This window comes from Sus scrofa, chromosome 4 (assembly GCF_054392235.1).
Source record: "Sus scrofa isolate SSC_HxYL_T2T_F1_AM1 chromosome 4, Sscrofa_HxYL_maternal_Yorkshire_Landrace_v2.0, whole genome shotgun sequence".
In the NCBI taxonomy this organism is placed as follows: Eukaryota; Metazoa; Chordata; class Mammalia; order Artiodactyla; family Suidae; genus Sus; species Sus scrofa.
Window position 1 is genome coordinate 106,010,476 of NC_139386.1, and position 12,070 is coordinate 106,022,545.

The following is a 12,070-nucleotide window of genomic DNA, read 5'->3' on the forward strand; positions in this document are numbered from 1 at the left end:
AGCCCCTTATGCGAGATGGTCAGAGCCAAGACATAATTAATATCAACCCTATTCAGGTGGTGAGGATATACTGACCAATTTTATGAGCAGAGAACTCAGCCACATCATCCTGATTTCTGATCTACAGAACTGTAAGATAAAAATGCACATTGCTTTAAACCACTATTTTTGTAATCTGTTAATATGCAGTAATAGGAAGTGAATTCAAAGACTTTAATATCATTTTATTTTTAGAAATGTGTATTCAAATCCTTGAAAAGCAAAAAATATATACTCATAGAATCACAGTAATAAATGTGTGCTCACCTTCATGTGACCATAGGATACTATGAAAAAATTTTCAGGTGCTGAAATAATGTCTCTTTATTGTTAACAACCAAACCTCTAAAAGACTCATGTAACATAATCTGTAAATCCATCACCTCTCTCTATTTCCTATGGCCAGCAAGTTTTTTCTCTCTGTTCTCCTGAGCTCACCAGATAAGATTTTGTAACATGTGGTGGCTGACAGCAGAGATGACCCACTTCAATGAGAGCAACAGAACAACTAGTTATTAGGTTCCCCCAAACAATCCTTTGAATGCAATCTCACCTCTTATTTTGACCAAAAACAAGAAAATACTTGTTTTAAAAGTCCTATACTAATGATAATTTAAACTTAATTTTCTTTATTTTTCAGTTTAGAGCTCTGCTCAAGCCTAATCTTGGAGACCTCACTCCTCAAGGTGAGTTTCCAAATCACTGCAGTCTGGGCTTTCTGTCAAAGGAAGTCAAGTCAACCTAACCTCATTATTTCTCTGGTGAATCAGTCTTTCACCCTCAAAATCCAGAGTAATGTGTGAATGTAGCCAGCAACAGCATCCACCAAGTAACAATGATAAGTTTGTATTGCACTTGGCTCACATTATCTGAGAGAATGGTGCACGCATGATATAGAAGGGAACAGAAAAATTATATTGCTTTCAGCTTTTCTAGGATGTCACATAAGGTAAACCTAGAGTAAACATACATGAGGAACTCTCTCAATAAGGAGACAATTGTTGACCAAAATAAATGATTGGTACAAAAGCTATCCCGTGTTGGCAAGAGTGTATTGAAAAAGAATATTTTCATACATGGTTGAGAATATGAGTAGGTAAGTCTTCATTGTAAGGTAATAGGTCAGGACCTGGTAAAATTAGATATGAACTTAACAAATATATTTCTAAGACAATCTTCTTTAAAGGAATGTATACTAGGGAAACACTTACACAGAAATGATGGTAGGAGTTGGACCTCCATATCAGTAGGTTCTTGGAAAAAAACAAAATTCACAACTAAAGAATGAGCACTCTTCACCCAAATGGACCAGAAACCTTACAAAAGATATCCTACACCAGAAGAAAAAGAGGAGGACACATCAAGAGGTAGGAAGGGTGATTTCACGATATAAACAACCCCATACCTCCTGGGTGGGAAGCCCCACAGACTGGAAACTAACTGCTTCACAGAGACTCACCTACAGGAGTGAGAGTTCTGAGCCCCACATCAAACTCTCATGTGTCGGGATCTGGCACCAGGAGAAAGAGACCCTGGAGCATCTGTCATTGAAGGCCAGTGGGGCTTGTGTGCAGGAGCTCCACAGGACTGGGGGAAACGGAGACCCCATTCTTAAAAGGCGCACACAGACTTTCATGTGCACTGGGTCTCAGGGCAAAGCAAAGTCTCCATGGGAATCTGAAACAAACCTGACCACAGTTCTTGGAGGACATCCTGGGAAACCAGGGGTGAATGTGGCTTGTTGTGAGGGAAGGACATTGGAAGCAAAGCTCTCGGGAATATTCAGCAGCCATGCCTCTCTCTGGAGGTGGCCATTTTGGGAAAACCTGGCCCCACCCATCAGTCAGTGCTGAGAAGCCCCAGGGCAAACAACAACCCAGGTGGGATCACAGCACCGCCCCTCAGTAAACAGGCTACCCAAAGACCCCTCAGGCACACAGCTGCCTCTACTCCCATCCAGAGACTAAGCCCCACCCACCAGAGGGATTAGAATCGGCTCCTCCTACCAGGCAGCAGGCATCAGCCCCTCCCATCAGGAAGCCTACAGCAAGCCCCCATACTGACTTCAGCCACAAGGGGGGCAGACATCAGATGTAAGAAAGGCAACAACTCCATTATCTGTAAAAAGGTCACCACACCAAATACCTATAAAAATGAAAAGACAGAGGACTATAACTCAGATCAGGGAGAAAAGAAAAACCCCAGAAAATCAGCTAAGCGAGGAGGAGATTCTCAGCCTCCAGGAAAAAGACTTTAGACTGTTGATGCTGAAGATGATGCAAGACTTTGGAAATAAACTGGAGGCAAAGATGGATAACTTCCAGGAAACACTGAGCAAAGAGATACAAGATATAAAACCTCAACAAGAAGAGATGCAAAATACAATAACTGAAATAAAAAATTCACTAGAAGCAGCTAACAGCAGAATACAGGAGGCAGAAGAATGAATAAGTGAGGTGGAGGACAGATTAGTGGAAATTATGGATGCAGAACAGAAAAGAGAAAAAAGACTGAAAAGAAATGAAGAGAGTCTCAGAGAACTCTGGGACAATGTTAAACACACAAACATCCTTATTATACAGGTGCCAGAAAGAGAAGAGAGAGAGAAGGGGACAGAAAATATATTCCAAGAGATAATAGCCGAAAACTTCACTAACATGGGAAAGGAACAACCCACTCAAATCCAGGAAGCACAACGAGTACCATATAAAATACACCCAAGGAGGAACACCCCAAGACGCATATTAATCAAACAGACCAAAATTAAAGACAAAGAGAAAATCTTCAAAGCAGCTAGGGAAAAGAGACAACATACAAGGGAACCCCAATAAGGTTATCAGCAGATTTTTCAGCAGAAACTCTGCAGGCCAGAAGGGAGTGGCATGATAGACTTAATGTGATGAATGGAAAAAACCTCCAAGATTACTCTACCCACCAAGGCTCTCATTCATATTTGAAGGAGAAATCAAAACCTTCACAGATAAGCAAAAGCTGAGAGAATTCAGCAACACTAAACCAGCCTTACGACAAATACAAAGGAACTTCTCTAGGCAGAAAAGAAAATTCAGCAACAGGAAACAAAAATACCACAAATGACAAGGCTCACCACTAAAGGTATATATATACAGTAAAGATATGAAATCATCCATGCACAATTATACCATCAAAATCAGAAATCATGAGACGAGGTGGGTACAAAGGCAGGACACTGAAGATGAACCTGCAATTAAGAGAACAACAACTTAAAACAATCTCATGTACATATAGACTCTCATATCAAAACTTCAGAATAACTGCAACCCAAAAATCTACAATTGATACACAAAAAAAGAAGAAAAGTCAACTCAAATACAACACTAAAGATAGTCATCAAACCAGAAGAAGAGCGAACAAGAAAAGAAGGAAAGAAAAAAGAGCAACAAAAGCAAACCCAAAGCAATTAATAAAATGGCAATAAAAACATACATATCAATGACTACCTTAAATGGTAATGGACTAAATGCCCCAACCAAAAGACACAGACTGGCTGAATGGATACAAAAACAAGACCCATATATATGCTGTCTTCAAGAGACCCACTTCACTTCTAGGGACACATACAAATTGAAAGTGAGAGGATGGAAGAAAATATTTCACGCAAACAGGGATCAAAAAAGCTGGAGTAGAAATACTCATATCAGACCAAATAGACTTTAAAATGAAAAATATTTTAAGGGACAAGGAAGGACATTACATAATGATCAAAGGATCAATCCAAGAAGAAGATATAACAATTTTAAATATCTACGCACCCAACATAGGTTCACCACGATATATAAAGCAACTGCTAACAACCTTAAAAGGAGAAATCAATAATAACACAATAATATGGGGACTTTAACACCCCACTTACAGCAATGGACAGATCATCCAGACAGAAAATCAATAAGCAAACACGGGCCCTGAATGATGCATTAAACCAGATGGACTTAATAGATTTTACAGGACATTTCATCCAAAAGCAACAGAATACACATTCTTCTCAAGTGCACATGGATCATTCTCTAAGATTGATCACATCCTGGGCTACAAATCCAACCTTGGTAACTTTAAGAAAATTGAAATCATATCAAGCATCTTTTCTGACCACAATGCTATATGACTGGAAATCAACAAGAACAAAAAATCTGCAAAAAAAGCATATCAGAAGGTTCTTTATCCACGGATTCAACCAAGCAGAAATCCAAAATATTTTTTTTAGAGGATGGAATAAATAGCAGCCAATGTGATATAGAAGAATGCTTAAGTGATCTGTAAGACAGAATAATGGAAATCACCCAATCAAGACAGCATAAGAAAAATAAATCTAAAGAAATGAAAATAGTTTAAGAGCCTTTTGGGATAATATTAAGCACACCAACATTTGAATTATAGGACTCCCAGAAGGAGAAGAGAGAGAGAAGGGGAATGAAAATGTATTTGAGGAAATTATGCTTGAAAACTTCCCAAAGATGGAGTTGAAACAGATATCCAGGTCCAGAAAGCACAGAGGGATACCAAATTAGATGATTTCAAACAGACCCACAGGAGTTCCCTTTGTGGCTCAGCAGTAATGAACCTGACTAGGATCCATTAGGATGCAGGTTCGATCCCTGGCCTCATTCAGTGGGTTAAAGATCCGGCATTGCCATGGTGAAGGTGGCAGAGGCAGCTCAGATCTGGTATTCCTGTGGCTGTAGCATAGGCCGGCAGCTGCAACTCCAACCTGACCCCTAGCCTGAGAACTTCCATATGCCATGGGTGTGGCCTTCCCCAAAAAAAGATATACAGCAAGACATATTTAAAAATGGCAAAAATTAAGGATAAGGAGAGAATTCTAAAGGTGACCAGAGAAAAAAAAGAGTCCTTTAACTGGAATCACCATAAGACTCAGATGACTTCTCTCAAAACATACTGGCATGATATATTCAAATTCCTGAAGGGACAAACCTCCAAACTAGGATACTCCAAACAGAAATATTTTCATTTAGAATGAAAGGAGAGATGAAGAACTTATCAGAGAAGCAAAGACAAACAGCTCATCATTGCTAAACCTACTCTAAAAGAAATGTTAGAGACTTGGCTAAGTGAAAAAGGAATAAGAAACTAAAGGAAAGAAAACATCCTACGAGGTAAGATAAATATACCTACTAGGTGAGTGAAACATAAGTAAGCATTAATATTAAAAAAGAAAAATTATAAAATTATAAATGGGGATACACATGAAGATGTAAAATATAACATCAAAAAACAAAATGGGGAGGGAAGAAAAAACATCAATTTTTGAGAACGTGTTTGAACTTAAATGAACAGCAGTTTAAAACAAGTATATATAGTTATAGATCAACATTTATGAACCTCATGGGAACCAAAAATCAAAGGCCTACAGTAGATATACAAAAACAAAAAGGAAAACAAATACAACAGCAAAAAGGAAGAGGCGGTAGCAATATTCATATCAGGCAAAAGAGACTCTGGACCAAGGCCACAACAAAAGACAAAGAAGGGTATTATGTAATGATAAAGGGGTCAAAACAGGAAGAGGATGGTATGCTCCTTAAGATGAGTGCACCTAATACAGGAATAACTAAATATATAAAGCAAACACTACCCAACATAAAGGGAGAGATTTACAATAATACAATAACAGCAGGGGAAGTTAACACCCAACTTAGGTCAATGGACAGACCATCCAGACAGAAAATCAGTAACTCCACAGAGGTTTTAAATGAGACAACAGAGCAGCTGGACTTAAAAGTAGAACATTACATCCAAAAACAGCAGACCACACATTCTTGCCAAGTGCACACAAAACATTCTCCAAGGTAGGTATCATGCTGACCACAAAACAAGTCTCAGAAAATTTCAGAGGATATAAAGTATATCAATCAGTTTTTCCAACCACAACTCTATGAAACTAGAAATCAACTACTGAAAGAAAAACTGGAAAAGAATTAACACATGGAGACGAAACAAAATGCTATTAAAAAGCCAACGGCTCAGAGAAGAAATCAAAGAGGAAATTGCAATACCTCAGGACAAATGAAAATGGAAACAGTACTCCAAAACCTATGGTATGCAGCAAAAGTTGTTATAAGATGCAAGTGTATACCATTACAGGCCCTCCACAAGAAATAATAAAAACACAAATAAATATGTGATCCCACCATCTGAAGGAATTATAAAAATAATAAATAGTCAATTTAAAAATATACACAACCTAAAAGTTGAGTTATGTTTTATTTTACATGCACCCCAATGTTCACTGTAGCACTACTCACAATATATAAGACATGGAAATAACTTAAATATCCATTGACAGATGAATGGATTAAGAAGATGTGATTATATATATATATATATATATATATGTATGCCATAAATACACCAAAATAATGCCATTTGTAGGAATATGGATGGACCTAGAGATTATCATACTAAGTGAAGTTAAGTCAGAAAGAGGACAAATATCATATGTGAAATCTAAAATATGGTACAAAACAACATATCTACAAAAGAGAAACAGACTCACACACATAGAGAGCAGACTTGTGGTTGCCAAGGGGAGAGGGAGTGGGGGAGGGAAGGATAGGGAGTTTGCAATTAACAGATGCAACTAGTATATATAGAATGGATAAACCATAAGGTCCCACTATATAATACAGGGAATTGCATTCAATATCCTGTGATAAGGAAAAGAATATGAAAATTAAACTATATATAAATGTCATTTTGCTGTACAGCAGAAATGAACTCAACATTTTTTGTAAATCTGATTTAAAATCACATCAATAAGAATAAAATACTTAGGAATAAGCTTAACCAAGGAGGTGAAAGATCTATATACTGGAAAATGATAAACAAAGATGAAAGAAGCAGAGAATGACACAAAGTAACAGAAAGATCTACCATGCTCGCTCTTGGTTTGGAAGAATTAATGGCCATCTACCCAAAGCAATCTAAGACGTAACGCCATCAATATCAAATAAACAGAACAGTTTTCACAGAACTAGAACAAAGAATCCTAAAATGTATATGGGACTGCAAAAGACCTCAAAGTGCCAAAACAATCCTGGGGATAAAAGAACAATGCTGGAGGAATAAAACTACCAGATTTCAACACACAGCAATCATGACAGCATGATACTGGCAATAAAAACAGTCACATAGATCAGTGTAACACAGTAGAGAGCCCAGAAAAACATTCACACACCTATGGTCGATTAATCTAAGAGGCAAGAATGGAGAAAATGAGGTCTTCTATAAAGGGTGCTGGGAAACGTGCACAACTATATGTAAACAAATGAGATGAGAACATTAGCTCTTATAATATACAAAATAAACACAAAATGGATTAATGACCTAAATGTAACATCTGAAACCACAAAACACTTAGAGAGAACATAGGTAGAATACTCTCTGACATAAACCATAGAAATAGCACTTTGTATCTGTCTTAAGGCAAAAGAAATAAGCTTTGGCTTATCTCTTCTCTTAGCGCTGCTGGAGGTTGTCAACATTAAAGGGAAATATTTTTCCTTGAAGATCGCAGTTACTGCGTCTTTTATTGGGAGAGATGGGGGAAAGATGCATTAGGCATCTTATCAGTGACTCAATTTTCTCCAAGTCCATGTAGATGAGCAGAAATGAAATAATGGTTTAAAGAGATCATGTGAGGAGGAGATCAAGATGGTGCAGTACAAAGATATGGAACTCTCCTTCTCCCACGACACATCAAAAATACACCCACATGTGGAACAATTCTCACAGAATATCACCTGAAACCTGGCAGAAGACTTCCTATAGAACCAAAGCTGCAAGAAAGATCCCCACATAAGTGGGTAAATAAAAAGGGAAAAGAAGAAAAAAAGAATGGGGACAGAACGTGCACCCCTGGGAGAACCGTGAAAGAGGAAAAGTTCCCTCACTCACCCTGGGAACCTCCCTCACTGACTGTGAGGTCCACTATGAATGATAGAAGCTGGAGTGGTCTGGAAGTTCCTTAAGAGAAGTGTGTTGGTGCTGACCTGCTACCAGGCAGGGTAGGGAAAAAACTGGCACTGACAGCTACCATGTTGCCTCATGTCCCAGTCCGACATATATGCGTGGAGTGGCTGGTGTGCTGATGCATGGAGTTCCTGGGTGCTGAAATTCAAGCTTCAGTGCACAGACCTGGGGAGAAGGTTCGGTTTGATTGCATGCAAACAGCCCAAAGGGCTGGAGTATAGTCCAGCCTACTACTGTGGGTGCACACAGGACAGAGCACAGATCCACCATTGTCACTGTGCTTATGTTACAGCTGCAGTGAGATTTGAGACCACACATGCAATAGAGACAGACCTGACATCTGAGCTGATGGGTGCTCCCACAGCAGAGGCAAGTCTGGGGGCAGCATCAGTAGCAGACTTTGTGGATGAACACACCAGGTGACAGGCAGCATCACAGAATTTCACACTTTGATAGGTGGCCTCTGGGGAGAAATACACAGAGACCATTTACCAGCAGGAGTGCTCCGGTCCCACCTAGCTTCCACCACAGCTTAGAACCAGATTTGGGGATTTCTGCTCTAATGACTGAGGAGAGACCTTGCCAGGGACAGGGCTATGACAGCCACAGAGCAAATAGGAGGTCCTGCCCAACATGCAGCGAAGGTTGTGGTCACCACAACACCAAGCACACTTCCTATCAAGGGGACAATGGCCACCATACTCTGAAGAAAAATGTGGTAGGCATCCATACCAAAAACAGCCCATTTATCAAAAATATTGCATTCACACAGTCTACACAGGGATGCTCCCACATAAAAAACAGCCCTTCGAGACCATGGAAGATAAATGTTTCTCCTAAGTTCATAAAGTTGGAGAAGTTTAAGTAAAATGAAAATCAAAGGAACTACTACACCCAGTTAAATGAACAAGAGCTATTCCCTGAAAGGACAAAAAAGTGACACAGACATCTACAGTCTGCCAGACCCTGAGTTCAAAATGGAGGTAATTAAACTGCTAACTAAATTAAGAAGACTACTGATAGAAGTGCAGACCACTCTAACAAGGAACCAGAAATTACCAAGAGGAATCAGTTAAAATTAGACAACTGAATTGCTGAGATTAAAAACCAAGCTAAAGTCAACGAATAGCAAACAAAATAACACAGAAGAACAAATAAGTGATCTGGAGGACAGAATAATAGAAAATAGCCAAGCATAATAGCAGACAGAGAGATAAATGAAAACAACACGCAAGATCTATGGGATAGTATACAGTGTGGCAATCTATGCAGAATAAGGATTCCAGAAGGAGAAGAAAGAGAAAAGGGGGTTGAAGATCTACTTGAAGACATTATGACTGAAAACTTCCCAAACCTAAAGAAGAAAATGTATATCCAGGTACAGGAAGCACAGAGGGTCCCCCAAAAGATGAATCCAAACAGACCCAATGAAGACACTGTCCTAATTAAAATGGCCAAAAATAAAGATTCAGAGGAGATTATAAAGGTAGCAAGAGGAAAAAGAAAGAGTCAGTTATAAGGGAGCCCCCATAAGGCTATAAGTTGATTTCTCTATGGAAACTTTCCAGCTCAGAAAGGGAGCAGTATGCTATATTCAAAGTACTGAAAGAGGAAAACCTTTAATCTAGTATACTCTACCCAGTAAGATTATCAGTTAGAATAGGAAGAGAAACTAAGAATTTCTCAGACAAGCAAAAACTAAAGAACACATAAATATTAAACCCAACCTAAAAGAAATGTTGACAGGTCTTCTCTAAATAAAAGAAGCGCTAATCAGAGTTCCCTGGTGGCTCAATTTGTTAAGGATATGGCATTGTCACTGTGTGTTCCAGGTCACTCTTGTAGTGTGGGTGTATTCCCTGGCCCCAGAACTTTCCATAAGCTGCAGGCAGGGGGAAAAAAATGGATGAAGCAATAATCTAGAGGAAAGGGAAAATACAGAAGGAAAGGTGAATATATAAAAGGATTCAAGATCACTTAAATAAACCAGTACACAGATTAAAATATCAAAATACTTTGCAAAAGCAATCATAACTACAATGAACAGCTAAAGGATAAACACAAAGACATAAAACAGAACATCAAAATCACAAAATGTGGGGAAAGGGAGTATAAAAATATAGATATTTGAGAAATTGTTTGGCCTCATATGACAATCAGTCTAAAGCAAGTAAATATAATCTGGGTGCCTGCGAAGTCAGCTCTCATCAGGGGAATCTGGGACTCAGGTTAGAAACCTGAGTAATAAACTCTAGGCTGTGACTGGGTCCTCCCCATTTCCAACCAGATGGGTAGCTAAGCCACTTGGGTTGTTCCACATGGCTTCCCAACCTCTGACTCACAGGGTCTCGGGATTAAAGTTTTGACTTTTAGACACATCTTGGAGAGGTTTAAGAGATCTAGGACTGGACCTCCAAGCAGAACAAGCCCTGAAGCCTGGAATATAAAAGCATTCACAGTGTTGAGGGATATGCCGATGGACTTCACCCAGGGGAGTGTAGGTTGTTAAGCCCTTCTCAGAGGACTCTGCACAGGTAGGTGATGCTGGAGACTTACAACCACTTGGTTTCACTGGATGTTCATTTTCCAAGTCAAAACTCATTGCTCAGCTGGAGCACAGGGAAGAATGCCCTGGATAGAGGAGAGACAGTGTCTGATGGGTTCCTGTCCAGGGGATACCTGTCACCAATTCAATCAGCTGCTATTTTTAGAAGTGGGCTTCATTCCATTTATTTTTGACTTGATGTTTTGAAATTACTTCAAAATTACAGAAAATTTGACAATTGTTTTAGAATCAAGCATGCTAAGATCTGATTACCAAGCTAGGTTTGCAATCACTCACTCAATCCCGGGAGGCACAGCAAATACTGTATAGGATAAACCCAAGGAGGAATACCCCAAGACACGTATTAATCAAACTGACCAAAATTAAAAACAAAGAGAAAACACCAAAAGCAGCTAAGGAAAAGGAACACATAACATGCAAGGGAACCCCAATAATGTTATCAGCTGATTTTTCAGCAGAAAATCTACAGGCCAGAAAAGACTGGCATGATATATTTGAAGTGATGAAAGGGGAAAAAAAATACAATCAAGAATATGCTAACCAGCAAGGCTCTCACTCAGATTTGAGGGAAAAATAAGCTTTATGGACAAGCAAAAGCTAAAAGAATTCAGCACTACCAAACCAGCTTTACAATAAATACTAAAGGAAATTCACTAGGTTGAATAGAAAAGGCCACAACTAAAAACAAGAAAATTACAAATGGGAAATCTCATTGGTAAAGGCAAATATATGGTAAAGGTAGAAAATACCCTCACACAAATACAGTATCAAAGCCAGCAATCATGAGAAGAGGAGGGTATGAATGCAGGATATAGGAAATGCATTTGCAATTAAGATACTAGCAACTTAAAACAAGCTGGTACATGTATATACCATCAAATCAAAACCTCCTGGTAACTGCAAACCAAAAACCTACAAGAGACACACATAATTTTTTTCAAGCAATCCAAACACAACAGTACTACAAAGATAGTAATCAAACCACAAGAGAAGAGAATAAAGGAAATGAAGAAAAAAGACCAACATCAACAAATTCAAAACAATTAGGAAAATGGAATAGAAACATACATACCAATTAATTATCTTAAATGTAAGTGGACCAGATTTTCCAACCAAAAGACATAGAGTGGCTGAATGGATACAAAAACAAGATCCATATATATACTGTCTACAAGAGACCCACTTCAGTTCTAGGGACACATACAAAATGAAAGTGAGAGGATGGAAGAAGATATTCTATACAAAGGGAAATCAAAAGAAAGCTGGAGTTGCAATACTCATATCAGACAACTATAAAATAAAGACGGTTGTAAGAGAGAAAGGACATTACATAATGATCAAAGGATCAATCCAAGAAGATATAACAACTGTAGATACACATGAACCCAATATAGGAGCTCTTCAATATACAAAGCAACTGCTAACAGTCTTAAAAGGAGA

General features: G+C 38.6%; 1 protein-coding gene across 2 annotated transcripts in view; it reads right to left on the reverse strand.

Annotated features, from left to right (window-relative positions):
* Positions 1-12,070, reverse strand: part of LOC146404150 (uncharacterized) — a 30,052-nt gene that overhangs the window by 3,828 nt on the left and 14,154 nt on the right. For both annotated transcript variants that reach the window (XM_085023354.1, XM_085023353.1), the window contains one exon: positions 76-129. The gene's annotated coding sequence lies outside the window, so the exon portion shown is untranslated. The remainder of the gene's footprint in view (positions 1-75; positions 130-12,070) is intronic.